A 19,001-nucleotide genomic window follows, 5' to 3' on the forward strand; every position below is an offset into this window, starting at 1 on the left:
AACAGCAGAAGATGCCAGGCTTTGTGTTCTGCCACCGGAGCTGCCTCTGCGCTGCTGTCAGTGCTGGTAATTGCAGACAGAAGCTGCTTTGTGTTAAAATGGCATCGGTAATTGAAACGGAATTCAGAATCAGGACCCCGCAGGCACTGCTCGGTGAAAGAAGAAATAAAGATCGTTTGGGTCACATCTTTTGTAATTTGCGTTTAATAATCGTACCAGGAGGTACATACAAAGGGAGAGGAGAGATGAGACACAGCCCACTCCCCCTCCTTGCTCTGCCTTGCAGCCTTCCCACGGAATGGGGGAGCCTGGTGGGAACCCCACACCCCGCTCGCCTGGGCTGGGTGCTRGGAGAGCTGCTGGCTGTCTCCCTCTGTGGCTCAGGGCTGCTTGTGAGGCCAAGCCAATGCTGCCTCTGGCAGCTTGGAGAGAACAGCTCCTTGGTTTCACGTTAAAGTGGATGCTCAAGTTCTGCTCTTATGGTTAGGCTGAGGATTTATGGGCCCAGGTGCTAKCTCTTGCTCAGTGGGTCTGGCTCATCCCTGAGCATCAGAAGGCGCTCCACTGGTTTGCAGTTTCTGTGTTTCCCACTGAAATGGGATCCTTTTGATATCCTTTGATGGGCTTCTGCAGTTACGCCTATTCAAACAAATGCAAGCTATAGGACATGGCTCATGCTGAAATGTCCCAAACCTCTCCCACCACAGCACAACAAGGCCTTCTCTGTTGTGCTTCTGGAGTGGAATGTTGCGTGTGCTCCTCACCACAAATTTCAGCCAGGCTGTGCCTGAAAAGACACAGCCCTGGTAGGCACTAGCGCCCTGCCTGGAGCCCCTGACCATGTTCAAAAAGCCCCAGTAATAGAGCCTGTACCCTGGTAAATTCACTAGTGGGGATGCAGCCTTGTGTTTTCCTTCTTGACCTGTTTGGTGGATGAGTTTTGATCTCAGGATGTTGGASTTACTAGGGAAAAGCCATGTAGCAACAAAAATGTTGTAGACATGTTCAGGAGAGGACTGCACACAAGATCCTATCAAAGACTGTGACATAAAGATCCTATCAAAGAGGARCATGTAGGTGCATGCTGAGTGCAGGTAACTTCTGCTCTTTTTGACTTAATGCTTTGACTTAATGCTGTGCTTAACTGATGCTTGTTTGGCCCTGGAAGAAGAGGGAKGTAGTCTCTCCTTCAAATTAAAATGCACAGCCAGTGCTGCTCCCACTCTGCCTTTAGAGGCAGGATGGTGGGTTGGATGGCCCTTTGGACTAAGCTGGTCCAGATTATTTCTTTCATCCTCCCAACAGCTTGTCATGATGTGGATCTGCTGTGCTTACCATGGAGGTTGGGTGGAAGGCCCCAGAGAAGCCACAACAGGATGGTGATGCAGATCTTCTCTTTCAGCCTCAAACTGTCCAGGGGCATTCAGCTGGTCTTACAGTGCCCATAACATGCACTCATAAGGCTGTTCTGAAGATTCCATCAGCCAATACAGCAATWGAGCTGCCTTGTTTTCCCCCCTATCCTAAGCCCCTGAGCCTGAAGGAGTTATACGTGTCAGGTACCTCCACCATGATATGTGGGGTGGTCAAGACGTATGATGTTATCTAGAACATGAGAACTAAGATCTGTTTCTATGGTCATACATGGTCATACAGTCTGCTCATCTGCCCTTGATTTGCCTTAGCTTTGCCTCTGTTAAGCTTTGCTGTAGTGCAAATCTAACCCAGATTTCTTCTTCAGTAAAAAAAACCCAGCATCACTTTTATTTCTTGTGCCAAACCAGCCACATCAAACATACACCTAAGAAATGGCAGTTTCCATTCACATATTCCACTTCGGTATTTTTAAAATCCAGTGACAACCTGGGAGCTACTCTAAATCCAGGTAAGATGAACACAGATGCAAGCAGAAACACTCCATTCCATCCCTGAACAATTGGTCTCTTTACCTTAGATTTGAAGTCCACTGTGGGGAATGAACTCAGCTCTGTTTGCCTTTGTTGGTGTCCTGCTAATCTCAGTGGAAAGGAGCACGTTACTGCCAGGGTTTATTTCATACGCTGTATATTTTCTCTGCCACTAGGTTTGACTCAGGGACAGGCTTCATTGTCATCTGTGAGGATGCAAAGGTGATATCTTCAATGTCCAGCAGTTCTGCTATCTCTGTAGTGATGCTGTAACCTTATGGTTTCCCTTGCACACAAACTCTGCGTTTCTTCCTTAAGCTGCTCCTGGCAGCTCACCATTTCACAGTTTTTGCCTGTGGCCAGGAAGGGCATCATCTGTCAGCTACATCTGGAGCTGCCATCCTGCCTTCTCCCAGGGAGCCCAAGGGGTTCTTCCCAGAGGGCCAGAGCAGCAGTTGTGACAGGATAAATTTAGGTTGGGGAGAGGTACCTTGACTTCTTCTAGTTTTAGTTGCAAGGAAGAATCTTGTTAAATTTTATCCTGATTTTTACTTTGCCTGCAGAAGGCTAAATGTGACTTGGTATCCCCCTGCTCAAATGTTGTTGGTAAGTAACCAGATGTAAATACCCAGACACCTGAAATCAGATGAGGGAGAGCATCTAATGGAGGTAAAAGAAAAGAGTTTCTCATCTTGGTGGAGACAGTGTCCAAGCTTTGTGTAATTCTATGCAGACAGCCAACCGTTCCTTTCTGCTTGTGAAACTAAGGCTGTATTAGCCTTTGGGTGCAGCAGCAGAGGTGCTGGAGATGTCCCTAATTGGCTGAGCTGATCCATAAAAGGAACAGTGGATGCTTTGGCCTTTTCTCTCCAAGCCTTCCTCTCACTTCATACATGGCAAGATCTAGCAAGCATCATCACACTAATCCAGTTCCTTGCCAACACTTCAGGAAATGAGAGTGTCGTCACAGYCCTGCAAAGATTCCCAGGTGAGCTGCACTGCTCACATATATATGACCTTCTGGCTGGGCATGTATGTCCTACAGTGTCATCAGCCATGGGGAGGTGCTGTGGCAATACTCCCCTCCTACTCTCTCTTCTCCTTGGTTCAGTCTCAAATCCTCAGGTCCAGTTTTGGAATCTCCACACTCTTCCTCAATGAGAACTAGAGCTCTTAGATAGGTGGTCACATGTTAGGTGACAGAGAAAAGACAGATCTTGAAGTGGAAAGGAGCCCTTTCAGGCCTTGTGTGCCTCCGTAATGCTCTTGGGGRGCAGTTTTCATGGACCTGCTGTTTGTCCCTCTGACAGCTGTGTCTCCTTTAAGTTGTTCTGTTAGAGCTCCTTTTGTGTGTTGCAGAGGATATCTTTAGGAGTAGGAGGTCACAGGACTGCTGAAAACATCTTTCCTGTACATCTTTCTCACACAGCCTTTTCACCACTAGCCACCCCCAGTCAGGGATTTCATTTGTGCTTCCCACACACTCACCTGGGAGCCCCATACACCCATGCCTATGCGCACTGACACAAATGCACCACGCTCTTATTTTCTGTGTTCCCTGACCTTCCTTTCCTCCTCCCATCTGTTTGTTGAATATTTCCTGGCTAAGTAACTTTCTCTGGGCAGCCCCTGGGCTGGGGCACAGGGACTTGCCCCCTCTTCCCCCTGGCTGTCCAGGGGGCCTTTGAACATGTGTTTCTGGGAGGCAGACACCAGCTGGCTGGGTGACATTTGCATAGTCAGCTAAAAGCCCATGAGCTGAGCTGGGAACGTCTGGAGGWGCCTGTGGCAGGATAGAGGGAAGAGGGAAGCGCTGGTCAGCTCGAGGTCAGCTGGAACAGATTTCTCAACAAACAGACAGATGGTGAAAGGAGATGAGGGGTGGGGGCAGCACACATAGGCTCCTACATCAACTATATAAATCACTAAATGCAGTGTAAGTGACCAATGTGCCTATGGGCATGGCAGTCACTGTGCTGCCTCCTTCCAATCCCATGGGGTGGATGCATGGGGCAAGCACAGGGTCTCATTGCTCCTGATGCCACGAAGGGGAACAGGGTGGACCAGGGAGCAGGGAAGGGGCAGGGAGAGGCATGGGGCTCTGTGGGGTCTCAGAGCTGTGCAGCAGTGGCAGGAGATGGAGRCTGCATGAGCCTCCTGCAGTGAGCCAAAGAGGCCCTTTTGCTGGARCTCCATCCAGCCACCAGCAGGGCTGCTACGACTGTGAGGACAGATCCCCAGTTTGTYTGGCCTCACTGAGCTCACAAAGCATCACCCAGCTCAGCAGGTTTGGGAATGGGATTTGTGCAGTCCCAAGCATAGGGCACCATCATGCTACAGACCCCCCATCCCTGTTTTTCCCCAATTCTCCCCCCATTCCAGCTAATTCCATTTGACTGAAAATAATAAAGCAATCTGTATGGTTTTGSTCCTACAAGGACATGTCTTTGCTGTTCCAAAGTAACAGCAAAACATATTTATGAGCCCCTGTGCTGCCTGCTGATCACTGTTCCCAGCTGCATGCCTGCTTTCATGCTCTCTTCTGTCTGCACAGTCCATTCCCCGGGACCCCAGAAAATACACTTTTTTCTTTGTCTTGCAGYAACTTTTGGAGTGCTGGTGAAAAAAGCACTCCCTCAGTGTGGGAATTTCTCAGGCAGAGAGAACTGACTTTTGTCCCCAGTGCTCAGAGTGACCACAATTGAATACTTAAGAGAAAAAAGGCCAAGAAACGCTATAATGGACAATTAAGGGCTTAGCTGCCCAGAGATTATTGTTTTCCTCCTAAGGTGTTTAGCAGTTGCCACATGTGAATCAGGAGGGTTCACAAATTATATGTTGTCTTTAAAATCCTGGGCTTATATCCTCCCTGTACCATTGGCAACTGCTAGAGGCAAGTTATGCACTGTAGTAAGAKGTATTCCCCTTACATACCCCTTTTTGTTTTATTATTTAGGAGAAATAGAAATGTGTTTGTATTATTTTTAACACGCTTTGAGGGAATTGGCAGGTTTTACCTTTTCTTTTTTCTTTTTTTTTDWTTTTTTTTAAGTAATGTTGTTGCCTAGATGCTGTTTACTCCTCTCCTGAGAGATGCAAAYGCATGTTGCACGTTGCCCATCATGAGTGCAGGCAGACAGATGTTGCAGGAGTGTGTAAAGAAGGCTATCACTCAGGTCCAGCTAGAGCAGGGAAATTGCACATAAATTCCTTGTGTGTATGATCCCATTCCATGTGAGGGGGGTCTGTATGTTAGGCAAAGCTGACAGGGTCCTGATGRCACCAATAGGCGTAATTAAGTTCTCACCTGGGACCCACACCCAGAAGAACCATTTAAGCTCAGCCTGGGCCAGTCCTTCCTTTCCTGAGCTGTGCTGTAGTTGTGCTTCTCTCTAGCCCCATATCTGGCCTCATCTCCTGACCTCAGCCCTGTGCTGTAGGACTCTCGGCTCCAGTTCTTGCTGCTCCTGATGGGACTCCCTGGATGAACCCTGGGCCTGGTTCATTACTTTGCCATGCTGGGGCCATGGATGGGCCCTGAAACCAGCACTCAGCTTTGCCTYTGAGCACCTGCTCTGGTTCTGCAGGACTATGCCTTGATCAGTGAGGACACTGTSTGGGCTGGGATTGTCCTTGTCTATGGTCCCAAACCTGAGCTTCATTGCAACTTTTACCTTCTCCTGGATTAGCTTCATCAGCAGCCTCTTCATGATGATGATTTTTTTTTGTTTTYTGAAGTCCATGTAATGGTGTCTTTTTTCTCACAATTTTATTCTGAGATTTCTAGTAGGCTAAGGATGGCTGGTTTTCTTTTAGGAAAAGCATTTCTGATTTGTCCTCAGTTTCCATTCCTTTTTGAACTTGCAGTTTGGGTTTGTTCCCTGTAGCCTGGAGATGCTGATGGGCAGAAGCCATTCACAGTCTAGGCTGGTGTGGACATTGTTCAGTGGTATAATCCTTTGTACTCTGAGCAGTGAACACAGAAATCTCCCCTGACTCCTCAGATCTTCCCTTCAGTTTCCCCAGTTAACTACACAGTTTTTTAAGATCACCCATCAGGAAGAAATGGATTTTATCTTTCAACAATGCTGCCTGAATATCTAACATACTGAATACTTTTTTTTTTTAACCCATAGTTTATTAAATAATTGACTCCTTCAAAGTACCAGGGAGTCTTAACTCATCCCAGCTCCCTTTGCATTTGATCTAAATGTTTTTGTTCTGATATACTGGAAATGAGCAAGAGAGATGTCCTTTGCAGTCAGGAAARTGTCATGCGTACCTATTACAAAAAGAAATAGTAATTGTTATTAGAGCTACTATATATGAAGCAAAAGGAAATGTACTACCATCATTTTTCTCAGAAAGTCTTGAATTTGGTCCTCAGGGCTTTATTTATCACTTGGAAATATTCACATGCCCATTGGGATTTCATCAGAACACTTGCAAATCCCCAAAGTTTCTTGAATTCTAGCAGAGGACGCTCTTCTGTCTCAGGAGTAAGCTGTTCTGTTGTTCTGTGCCTCGTGTTTATCCTCTAAAGAGGAAAGAGAAATGGTCGGTGCAAGTGTCCCATGCAGCTGTCAGGAAGCTGCATTTGTGCTGTGTGGGGCAGCACAGTGGGACGCAGCAGGGCAGCAGGGAGGTCAGCACGCAGGCTCTTCTCACCTGCCACTTGTTCAGATCAGACGTGCTCCTCAGTCTGAATGCATCTCTGTGTTCTGCTGCAYTGAGTATCTGCATGAGCACCAATGAAGGATGCAGGGAAAGAGAAAGTGGGCTTGTGTCAGCTCTCTGTGCATACATATGTGCTCACATACCTGCACTCCCTATCACAARCCCTGCCAGCTCTCGGAAATCTGGGTGTTTGTGTGCATCCAAACTTAAATGTGTGCTTCCTGCTCTATGGGCAGCTGCTGCCAAATGCCCAGCTCATGTTTTGTTTTATGAATCCCTTGCTTCTATGAGGCTTTATTATTATTATTCTTTGAGCTAAAATGGATCCATAACCTTGTGGGACAAGGACATTGGCCTGGCTGGCAGTGTACATGCTTTCTTGTGCTTGCATTCTCCCTCCCCTCCACAATTACTCTTCATGCAGCACAGAAAATAAAACATTCCAGCAAAATATGACTGCCCCTCTCTCAACAGGAGGTCACCAAGGCTTGGGCTAGCACAAGAAAAAGGAAGCTCAGGGAAAAGAGCTGCTGCTTTTTGATTTATGTGCTGGCTGGGCAAAAGGAGAGACTACTAAGTGAAAGGAAGGTRCTACGGGAGCTGCTAATTGAGTAATTGCAGCTCAGAGCAGGGAAGGTGGCAGGAGCAGGCAAGAGAGGCCTTCTCTCCAGGCTGGCAGGAGCCCTTGATTTATTTTCTCACTATGGGTTTGAGAGCAACAAGACAGGTCTCTGTATCTGTTTTTTGGCATTGCATAGCACAATTACTGCTCCTCTGCCATAGCCAAGTCTGCCCCTGCATTTGCCTCTTCTCCTTGTGTTTTCCTTCAAGCCTTTTTCTTACCTGAAAAGTTTTATGCACTAGTTGTATGTCTGAGTAAACAAACACTTCCCTTGTCTCTGTGTCCAGCCCTTGGTACAAAGAGTTAGGAAGTTAAGCAGCTTGCCTTCTGTGCTGGGCTTGGAATGCTCATCATRAGCATGTCCTTATGCACACTCCATCATCCTTTCTGTTCACATACGGACACTGGGGTTTTGAGGCTGAATTCACTGAGAGCCTTCTTCCTGCAGTTGAGTGCAAGATGCTGCAATTGCCAGGGCTGTGCAAGGGAGATACAATGTCTCTGGTGTGGCTGGGATCAGACAGGGACCCGCTGTTCCTCGCTACAATGTCTCCTGGTGTGGCTGGGATCAGACAGGGACCTGCTGTTCCTCGCTCCTGCCTCTCTCCACATTGAGCTGGCAGCTCCTGAACTCCCTGCCTGAATGTGAATTTCAGGCACATATTCCACATTGCCACCGAGCTGAACATCATTTCCCAGCACTGGCAATAACCCACTCCCTGCATGCTGAATCATGCCTGATCCCAGGACCAGGCTGAAGATCAGATGGCTGCAACTGGAGAGTCAGGGTGTGGGCAAGACCTGAGCCCATGCCACTTGCCTTGTTAGTTTTTCTGAACTCTGCCAGTCTGGCATAATCATTCCCCTGAATCTGAATACCACCCCTCCACCTCCTCCATGGATGAGTGGGTTTTTTTGTGATAAACCCATTTTTTTCTCCCACTCAGGAGGAAGACTATTACTGCACTAGTCAGAGCAATCGAGACATTTGTTTCTGGCTATGAGGGATGCTCAGAGGGGGAGGACAAGCAGAGTCCCTGCAGCATCACTAGAGGTCTCTCTTTATCTGTATGTGCTTGTCTGCAGGCCAATGGGAGAAAAATACACTTGCTCAGAATAATTTCTTTATTTGCCTCTTGACATGTCATAGCCCTGTAGAGCATGCAAGCCCAGGGAAGTCATAGGCTGAGTTTTCCTTGACTCAGTTTCTCTGGAGAGTGTCTCTGCCYGGGACCAGCAGAGCTCTCATCTTCTCCCAGCACCCTTCTCGGTACACGAGGGCTCTTCAGCTGGGTGGCATTGATAGCCCTTTGCCCTCAGTCAGCCCTCCCAGGCTCGAGAAGTAATTAATCTGAGCTTTCTAGGATCTAGTGAAGATCTGGTCCTCTGCTGACTCTTCATCCTCTGGACAGGCTGTTGGCAGAGTCTCAGCTTGCCCTTCTGTGCCTATGCCTCCTCAACTCCTGTGTGCTTGATGGGTGTTGTGAAGTCCTCCAGCATCCGAGCAAAAAGCACCAACAGCAAGTATTAATGTTATTTGGAGTTGACAGCAGTGGAARAAGGGAAATTACGGGACTCGTGCTAAGATTTTGGATGATTGGTTGTCTGCTTTCCCATGTCTCACTTCATCAGAGCACTGGGAACCACATCCTCAAGCAAAATTTTGCTTTGCAGGCTACCGAGAGCACCAGGCTTGCTCCAGGGGCTCCAGTATCCACGTTTATGAGAAATACTTTGGTCTAAACACCATGGCTTGTTTTCCATCAGCTGTTTGGTGACAGGCAATGAGCCAAAGAGTGGAGACTTTAGACACTAGCACTTCCCTTTGATGTGGGGGCCCAGTCTCAACACTGTAGTGAATGAAGCTTCAACTGCTTTCTCAACATAGGAAGGAAAGTTTGCTTCTATATGGCATTTTCTTTTCCATATGCAGTGGTATGCAGCAGTCATCACTATGGTGCAGGCAATGTCACAGCATCAGGACCCCTCCAGCAGTTCTGCAGCGTGATTTTGTCAAAGGTAGGAGTTACACAGGCTGTAACTAGACTCCTAGCAGCCAGTAGCTGGCCTGGCCTTGCAGGCACTGAACGTGCCAAAAGCAGACTTGGGAGCGGGCAAATAGACTTCATGTGACTTCCATCTCAACCCTGATGCATATTGAGCATGCTTGTCCCCTGAATATAATCACTAGTGGCAGGGGTGAAGGATGTGCTGCAACTTTTCCTAGTTCTGCCCAGCTCTTATGTTCAGCTTCTTGTGCAAGGTTCTCCTTTATTTTCTTCTTTATTTTTTAATTTTTCTTTTATTATTTTTAAGGTGAGAAATGGATGAAATGCTTGTGCTTAAGTAAGACACTGACAGGATGAGGTAGACTGCAAAGCCAGGCTGCCCTCAGAGCTCTGTCAGTGCTCCCACAGTCTCCTCTGAGCTGCTCACTGCTGGTTTAGCCCTCTCCACTGACACAGGCTTGCAGCTCTGAGAGCCCAGACTGGCAGCCTTGCTGTCAGCCCCAGCATGACCTGTAGCCCTTGGTGGCAGTGATTCAGCAAGACAAGCCATGTGGTTCTGGAAATCTAGGCCTGGTGGTGGGAAGTGAACTTTAGGGAATCCCTGTCATGGCCTAGAAGGGTGGAAGTACTGCAGACACAGAYGATGTGGTGTGTTTGCATGTAGCTAGAAATACTGATTCTGGGATACTACTGGCCTTTTGGAAGCTTTTTAGGTTAGATCTTTGTCTTGTTTTGCATACATCAACTGCTCTCCCTGATATATCCTTGCTAACCTTACACTGAACAGAAAGACGGACAATTCAGGACATGGCATATGGGTGACTTGGGAAACATGAAGAAACAGCATGTCTGCAGCTTTCTTGTGATGCATTTGACTTCTGAGCCCAGGAARTCAATGGTTGAAAAAGACTGGTTCATTCATCCATTGTTTTATTTTTTACTGTCTTCTCCTGTCTCTTGTGCTATGCTAAACACCAGCAAAACCAGTGAGATTGTAATATCCCATGCCAGGAATATTTTTCTAAGAAGAGCTAACAGGTGCCTCTCTCTCACAGATGATAAAGGTAGACATATCTGTTTCCAGTTCTTCATGGTGACGTCCTGCCTACTGCTCTCCTGGTTGCACATGAATTATTTTTTTCTACCCCTTTGGTAAATTTGCAAAATTGCCCACTGCTACCTTTGCATCCTGCTGTGGGCTCTTCTGTGAGGAGCACTGCAAAGTGAGATGGAGTTAGGTGTTCTGAATGTTGGAATCCTATGAGTGTGTGAGCTCTTTGAGGCCTGATGGTAATAGTGATGCAGAAACTTGCCTTAATGCACTGAAGAGACAGAGAAATAATGCAATAGCTGAGCACTGCTCCTCTGTGCTTGCTCCTGGTAGGGTGATATGCAGTGGACCAGATTTGGTCTTGCTTGGTCTCTGCAGCCCAGAGAACTGCTCTGAGTTGGCAGCAGAGTGGATGTTGGGATGTGCTACTGTCATTTTTCTTTCTGATAGACTTTTTCCTTGGATAATCTCTGTTTGAGAGAGCTCAAAAGGAGGAAAATGAGTCCTGGGGCGGCTTTTCTTCCCCATACATGTAGCCTCACTTAGGGCAACACTGGGCACATTTGCAGAATCAGCCAGCTTAGTAAAGCCTGAGAACCTAAACTACACCTGCAGAGGAGGGGTGTGCTTTGGTTTCCCAGGTGAGAATGTTTGCACAGAGGCCAGTGTGTAATAGCCAGTCCAAACATACCTCCATAGTAACCACTGGCAAAATATCATATCAAATGGTATCCTTCACTGTCCTGTGGATTCCAAACTTGGTGTTTGGCTACAGTATGTATGACAAAAGAGAGTCAGTGCTTGGGATAAAGAGATCATCTGGATTTATTGCTTGGGAAATGGACAGCTTCCCAAAGAGGGGGAAACCAGTACATTAACTGAGATCCAAAACTCAGAGAGGGTGGATGCGAGGGATGTGCCACATCAGTTCTTTTTAACATGTTGCACTGGTATGTAAAACCTGAATACATTTATCCTGTGACCTCTCATGTGCCAGGGACCTGGAAAAATTGAGCAGATGTATTGTTAGCTGGGGAAAGAGAGGATTCTCACCCACAGACCAAGCACTTGCCTTTCTTCACCTGCTTTCAGTGCAGTGTGGTTTATGTATGAGTGTATTAATATACCTGTTATGCATGAGAGAAGAAGAAAGAGTGACACCAGCTGCTGCTGCTGCTGCTGCTGATTTCAGTGGGATTTAGGAAGCCTAAAAGCCTGACTGGATACATTTAACCTGGCCCTCCTGTGTCCTTGCATCTCAGAGATTACTGTACATGTTTGGAGGCACAGAGGCAATTRTCTGCCTGCATTTCTCTGTGTGCTCATGTGTTGGTAGCATCTCCATGCACYGAGTCTCTGCCTTCGGGTACAGCACAGTGCTGTAACCAGGAATGTCCTGGAGCTGAAGCTGCTGTAGTAATTACAGCAGATAAACTGCTCTGCTTGAGGGTTGCTGTCCACACCAGACTGCAAGGCAGACAGCCTGGCTTCACCACTRAAGTCTATTCATTTTAATAAGAGGGACACCCTGTGTTATTAAGAAGAGTGTTTATTACTGTCGCAGCATGCTGACAGCAGCTTCCATCATCGTTAAAAAGCAGATGGGGGGGAGGAGGGTAGAGAGCGGTGTGCTCCTGTCTCAGAGGGTAGGACCCAGCTGGCAAGGAGGCTGGAGGCTTCAGGGCTTTCCCCTCAGCTCAAAAAGAAGTTGTCTGTGGAGAAGAAACCTTCAGGGAGGATGGAGAGGGAAGAGTGGGGTCCTGTTTAGTCTCATCCTCAGGTGGCAGCCTAAATAAAGTCTGTTTGTGTGAGAAAGGACCTTACGTGCCTTCTGCTGTGCAAGGACTGGGAGGTTGCAGGCAGTGGTGGGAAAACTGAGGATGGCAGCAGCACTGGGTACTTGCTGAGAGAGGAGGGTATAGGATATGTGTAGGATGCTGATGTGGTTGCTTGGTCCAGGAGAAAAGTCTTGGCACCTCTCTTGGCCCTCTCATTTAGTGACAGCAGCACTGAGCTGTATCATTTGTACAGCCCTGTCTGGGCYCCCTCATCTGGGACCTGTGAGAGGACATCTTTGGGTATAGAAGCAGGCTCTGACTCTGGGAATGGCACAAGCAGACCTTCACCCATCGCTGTCTGGACACACCTGTCATTTTAGCAGTTGTTTTATAAATGAGGTATCTGGCATGATGCAGGACATTTGTAGGTCTCAGGGAAGAGTTGGAGGAGTTGGTCAAGAGGTGGTGCTTATGCACAGAATGACAGCCAGCATTAGTAAGTGGCTTTGTTAATGTTTCCACTGCGCAAATAAGAGCTGCAGTTTAGAGGAGGCACTGCCAGTGCAGGACAGTGGTAACATGTGCTAACATGTAAAAGGTCTGCACACTGCCTTCCCACTCTGCCCACAATACTTCCACATTTCTGAGCACCTGAGACATGGTAATTCTCAGATAAAGATGTTTATGGACCCAAATCCCTCCTAGTTACTGGGATTCACTTTTCTTGTGTTCAGTTGGAAAAAAGTGCACCCAAAGCTGTAAAGGGACTTCCTTACTGTGTTTCATGATGCACAAGGSAAAGTCATCTAAGTTTTTGGCTTTCAGCTGAAGAGCTATAATTTCAGATACTACTTTCAGTTTTCAAACAAAAGAAAGAAAATGTACTTAAAATCTGTCTTCCTCCACATGTTTCCCTCTCCCTAATTTCTTCTCCAGTATATTCAAAATTGCCCCCAGTTTTTTTTCTCTGGGTGTTCTCATTTCTACTCCTTCTCGGTTAAAGTTCCTGACTTCTCTTCTTTGAAGATTAAGTACTAGAGGAGTTACAAAGCTCCTAGAGAGATCAGCTCTCCCTTGCCACTTTCCCTCCTGAGGAGTATATGGATGAGGGGAACAAGATGACCTGGGTAGTGACTGTCATAGGATGGATTTTTCTGGTGCCCTTTGTCTGCTGCAGCTTCTCTCTGAGCAGGTATTTGTGGAAGAACACACTCCCTCCTGTGCTCTGTATAAAAGGTCTCTGCGGCTCAAGAGGAGAAATTCTGTCCCAGCAGAGGTGGGACGGAGGACCATTCCTTAGTGGAAACTCCAGATGTCCTGTAACTTTATAATGGAAGCAATTGACTGATGTACCAGTGATTTCATCTACCAAGCAACAGGTGAGTGTGAGGCAGTAGGTGGGAAAGAGATCTCTAGCAGGCCAGTGTGCAGGTGAGCAGAGGGCTGGTGAGAAGCTTGGAGGAATGTGCCAGTTGGGGAGCAACTTGTGTCCTGTGGATGCTCTGATGTGCAAATCCTGCTTCAGCCATGCTCAGGAGAGATGGAGAGGGATCCTTGCTCTGTGTGACTTAGTGCTTTGCTGACTGCAGAAGCTTTTGCTCGTCAGATGCCTGTGGTGGCTGGGGAGGGCTGCTCCGCTGGCCCTCACCCACCTCGTTGAGGGTCTCCAGCCATGTGTGACATTAAGGCTCCTCTAGGTCTCGGCAGGTTTCGCAAGGTTGATTGGGACCAGCGCGTGTCACTCTCGGCCACTTCCTCATCACCATAACTCTGGGCTGAATAACAAGAGGCCGAGAATCTGCTAACGCAGGCCCCGGCAGAGTGCCCCATCACTCTCTTTTATTCATATTGGAGATTTATGCTGCCTATCTCCCTTCCCTTTGTCCACCAGCCGGGCCCTATAAGTCATGTCCCTGGGCTGACAGGTCACGTGTCCCGTGCCGCTGCCCTGTCACAGTGACTGATGCCAGGGGGTGATTAAAAGAGAGGAGGGGTGAGAGGTCAGCAGCAGGCAGCATGATGTGAGCGGGGGGATGTAATTATCACTCCTGTGACATACTGCTGGGGGCTTTCATGGATCGTCACCCGGGCTGGAGTGGGGAGGGCGGTGCTGGAGCAGGGAGGGGGAGTAGATGGACACAAGGCAAGAGTGGGCAGTAGGGTTATGGGAGGCAGGGGCTTTCTGGTTTTGAGAGAAACCAGAAACTAAAGCCCTGGCTGTTCCCCAAACTAAAAACTTGTGCCCTGCAGAAAGACAGAGAGGACAYTTGGAACACTGCCAGGATCAAGGAGCAGTCCTCTGTTTGGAGAGGCTTTTGGCCTTTAATGTTCTAAGTTTCCTCCACTGCTGCATCCCAATCCTGACAACATGCCATAAACCAGAGTGCCTTCAGACATTCTAAAACCCAATGCATATGTGCTCTTCTGGGTATGATTTAATGGAGAAATGGGCAGCTTTGATAACCCAGTGCCCTGTGCTGGTGCTGCTTGTTTTCTTCTGCAACTCCCCTGTCTGAAGTCTTTTGTAGACAAGATGAGGCTGCCTGGGTAAATGGTCTCCCAGATACACCATGCATCTTTGGATGCCCTCTTTGAGCCCCAAGATAGAGATTGGGTCTTCAGCAGAGCAAAAAATGAGGAAAAGTAAATGAAGACAGACTGAAAAGCACATATCCCTGTCCTGGAAAAGAGGAGTTTGGATGGAATGGGAGAAAAACTATCATAAAGCCATATAAATTAGAGAAATAATTTCAATTCTGACAGTGGAAAGATTAAGAATGCTGGCTGGCAGATAGGGTCTGGAGAGGCTAGGATGGTATTGAGAATTGTCTTAGCGATGAGCATAGTCCCCAGTATGGTTGGACTCCAGTGCTGCTGAGCTTTGGAACAAGAAGTGAGAAGTTCACTGTTTCTGTCTCTGGTCTGGCTAAGGTAATTTCAGGGTTTTGCCATGGAATTTTCCATATAATTTTGCCATGGATTCCGTTTGTGCCTTCGAAGGTTCTGTTGCTTAAACTTTAATTTCTGGTTTTGTCTTGTAGTTGAGAACCACTTCATGCAAGTGTTTCCTAGGCTAGAACTTGGATTCTCCCAATCTCCAAGAGTATACATAAGACCACTTCCAGTTCCCATGGTTTCAATGATTCRAACTGTCTTGGTGAGCCACAAAATAGCATGGGTATCTCTCACTATAAGCCAGCCTGAAGTTTAGCATTAGGCTCTCAGACTGTACCTGGGAAGATGGTGAAGACATACAGTACYGTGCTGTCATGCCGTCAAAATTGAGAGTTGCAGGAATGCCCCTTTAGAGGAGGCAAGTGTGGTTCACTTAAGTCAACAGCCAACCTCTAACAGGAGCTCTGTGAGTCACAGTGAGATTCATGAGAAAGGCAGATGTGCCCCATCACTAAGGTCTTCCCCTAAACTTTTGTACCTGGTGCCATTTTGAGCCTTTGCCTAGTACAGGGAATGAAATCTCTTCATACTCAGGGATGAATATGTACATCAGAACTGCTCTAGTTGTCTCCAAGAGGCAGAGCTCGAACTTCTTGGTGAAATTCCATTGGCTAGAAATAATTTATGCTTAGAGTAAAAGTATCACTGAATAAGCTGGGGTAAATATTATTTATGCAGTCTGAATGAAAAGATAAGTATATTCTAAACACTGTCATTCTCACCAGCTCTGGACAGAATTACTATCACACCTCATTGAAGCTCAGAACTTAATTTATCATTAAATTACCTAAACTTTGAAAGAAACTCAGCAATATTTGCAGTAGGTAATCTTCAGTCTTCAAATTTCCATGCATCTTTGCCTTTCATGCAGAGAAATGAACATTTCCTGTATTCCTTCTGACATATTCCTTCAGATTCTCAGCAGTATCCTGGTACCTGTATAGTGTTTCTTCTCTGCTTAGTTTTGTCATAGCCATGTGGGGAGGCATAAACAGGACTTAGTTAATGGCTCATATTATTATCATTCATGTGCTAGTTTGGCTCCACTGTAGGATTTCAGATAGGWGTTTATTTCTGGAAGGAGCAATGGTTATGGGTAATCTCTATCACATTAGCAGTGTTGTTAATGTATTTGCAGATTCAGAGAAAATACAGAAGGAAAGAATGCTAAAAATTCATCTAATCCAGCCAAAATGTACTTACATGATTTCTTCCAAATGCTTCCTTAACTTGATCATTAGGAAAAATTATACAAACTTTCTAAACAAATTATTTCCAGACTTTACTACATATACAACTAAAAAGTTCTTTGAGCTTTCTAAATTTCCTTTGATGCAGTTTAAGGTTACAATTTCTCCTTCTTTCCAAAGACCCTGCCTCTTCAAAGCAGCCTGCTATGGATTTGAAGATTGCCATCATGTTTCCTCCAGTCTTCTTTTACTCTAGAGTAAGCAAACAAACCAATTGCAGCCTTTTCTCTGCAGGTCAGGCTTTCTAGATTTCTTTTCGTTCTTAACTTCTCTGTGGCCTTTTGGCTTGTCTGCTTTTCTTCTTGAACTTCAGTGTCCAGTGAGGAGCAAGGAAGGGCCAAGAAGTCCAACACAGACCTTAGTAACACTAGGGAGAACACAACAATTAAAGGAAAATATTATACCTTGCTGGAAATCAGCTCAGAAGATAATGCAAATTAGAAGGGTAGGAACTGAGAACTGAAAAGGATGAACCTAACCAATACAGTGTCCACTGAGTCGTGTCCTATTTGGTGATGGTGGAACAGTTGACTTTTTTAGTGTGGCTTAGAGAAATCTTGTCACTTAAATTACCAGGGACTTGGGAAATGAGAGACCAAGAAGGATAGAGTGGAAAGTTACTTGGGTTAAAAAAAAACCAAAACTGTGTGAATACATCCAAGATCTTTTGCAACTCCTAACTCTAATAAGAAGTGGGATTCCGTGTGTTCCTATTTCTAAAAGAGGTCTAGGTAGTGACATTGGCAGGAAATGTGTGATGAACTGAAAATTTTAAATCAAGGAGGAGATCCAGGTATAAAATCTTTGTGTTGGAAACCTGGGTTGTAGGGCTGATTTAGGTTATTACAGCATATGGACTAGAAAGACCTCTTCCACACCAAACAAGTCAGTTGTAATCTCGCACACTAAGTGCAAAAGCCCTCTTTTTTTAGTATTCAAACTCAGATTCATTCCTCAAAAACATTTGGTGAATTTCAAACAGTGAATATACTTGAGARAATTCAACTGGAACAAACAAGCATCAGTGGAGAAATGGGCTAAATTTGGCAAATAGAGTATTTGCTGGGTATTGCTTTACAGGGGACTGGAAAGGACATGCCAAAACAGCTGTTCCTAGTTTTTGCACAAAAGGTGTTTCCTTGAAGAAGGCATTAGAAGTCTCTTATTCTGGAGCAGAAAAGACAAGTGAAGGGGAAAATTTACTTATGATGAGCTCTGGCAATAGTGATGGGAGAAAAAAGGATATGGTGGTTACTAGAGGGACTGGATGATGATAGGCAGGGAGAATGAGAGCCACAGATAGGAGTGGGAGACACCAGAGGGGTGGGAAACATGGGGGAGGAGGTGAGGAAGTGAGCCAGGAGAAGACAGCGTGACTGTGTCTGATCTACACTGACGAGTACCAATGTTAACTGTCACCTCTCATCTCCAAACTAAATCACGCCTGGAATTGGAGGCAGCAAGGAGCTGATAGAGTCAGCCTTAGAGAGCCGACAAGTCAATCAGAGCGGAGATGCGTGGAGAGACACCAGCTTTATAGGGCTCTGTGCCTTCATTCATTGCAGGATTTACACCTGTCAGGCTCCCGCGGGGGGAGAGCGCTGGGACTCACTTTGGCACCACTTAAAATGGGACAACAGACACATTACTGCAATCACCCTCTGCTTTCCTGTCCTCTGGAGGGTGTGTTTTATTTTACAGGGAGCTCAGCTGCCTTTGTGAGTTGAATTTGAAGCTGAACACACCACTTGCTATGTGGGAAGGGAAAGCCTGCATTTCAGCACCTGGAGGGCTATTCCTAATGCAAACCTGCAATGCCCCAGACCAAAGAGAGAAGGAGGGCTTTGCAGGGCAGAGAGAGATGACGGGGTAACTGTTCACTAACCAAAATGCTTCMGGAGCAATGTAGGCTGTGCAAACCTATCTCATCACCTGAGTCTGACATGATATCTGTTAGAAGAGGTCAACAGAAGCCAGAAAAAGAGATCAGCCTTCCTGTCTTCTTCCCAGCTCTTCTCAAATACCTGCAGTGCTCCATAAAGGCTCTCCTCTCCTTTCAAAAGAGTGCCCAGATCAGAACTCTTCCCTGCTGGCTAAATCCTGGGTACCAAAGCTTGTGATACAGGCTTTGAGCTGCCTGATCTCTTAATCCAGCTGTGTGTATTCATTGGAAACTGAAAGCAGCTCCTTTTTGTCGTCTGCTTCTCAGCATTAACTTCTCTTTGATGTAATTCTTGCTTCCGATGCTCTCTCCCTTCATGGGGAAGATTAGTGTGAAATTGGCCTGCTTCTCCAGAGACTGCAATGTTAAGCCTTCAACACTTGGTCCTTATTGGAAATCCTTAACCCACATCGAGAAGAGGGGGAGGGAAGGAAAGTGTAAGAGTTCCAGATTTGACTCTGCCAGAGCTCTGTTGCCTCCTTTTCCTTCAATGTTTTGGGAGGTGGCNGGGGGGTGGGGCATGGATATTGCAGGAGGTAGGGATGTTCTCTGAATGATCAATGTGTTTTAATGCAGGGACTAAGATGCCATCCTACCGCTAGGCACATATCCACTTAGGTTGAGAAGTAAGGACAGCAATGCAGGGGTAATCAGTGGAAACTGAACATGCAAATTGTATGCCCAGGTTGGTCAGAGCGACATGTTTTGGGAATTAAGCCACAAAATCGATCGTTGCTAATCTGCTTTGAGGAAGTACACTTGGAGRTGGATTTCCTATGCCTGTGTGGTGAGTATGGAGTGCAGAAGAGC

The 19,001-nt window shown here is 46.5% G+C and overlaps 1 protein-coding gene across 9 annotated transcripts in view; it reads left to right on the forward strand.

Annotated features, from left to right (window-relative positions):
- LOC130579379 (G patch domain-containing protein 2-like) overlaps positions 1-19,001 on the forward strand; it is a 127,622-nt gene that overhangs the window by 52,713 nt on the left and 55,908 nt on the right. Inside the window, exon 1 of one of the 9 annotated variants that reach the window (XM_057376966.1) lies at positions 13,241-13,423. The exons of the other annotated variants lie outside the window; for them this stretch is intronic. The gene's annotated coding sequence lies outside the window, so the exon portion shown is untranslated. Of the gene's footprint in view, positions 1-13,240; positions 13,424-19,001 lie in introns of those variants that run through there. 9 annotated transcript variants of the gene reach the window in all.

Source organism: Malurus melanocephalus, unplaced genomic scaffold (genome assembly GCF_030028575.1).
Source record: "Malurus melanocephalus ecotype Western Australia unplaced genomic scaffold, MMel_1.1 scaffold_0, whole genome shotgun sequence".
Lineage (NCBI taxonomy): Eukaryota > Metazoa > Chordata > Aves > Passeriformes > Maluridae > Malurus > Malurus melanocephalus.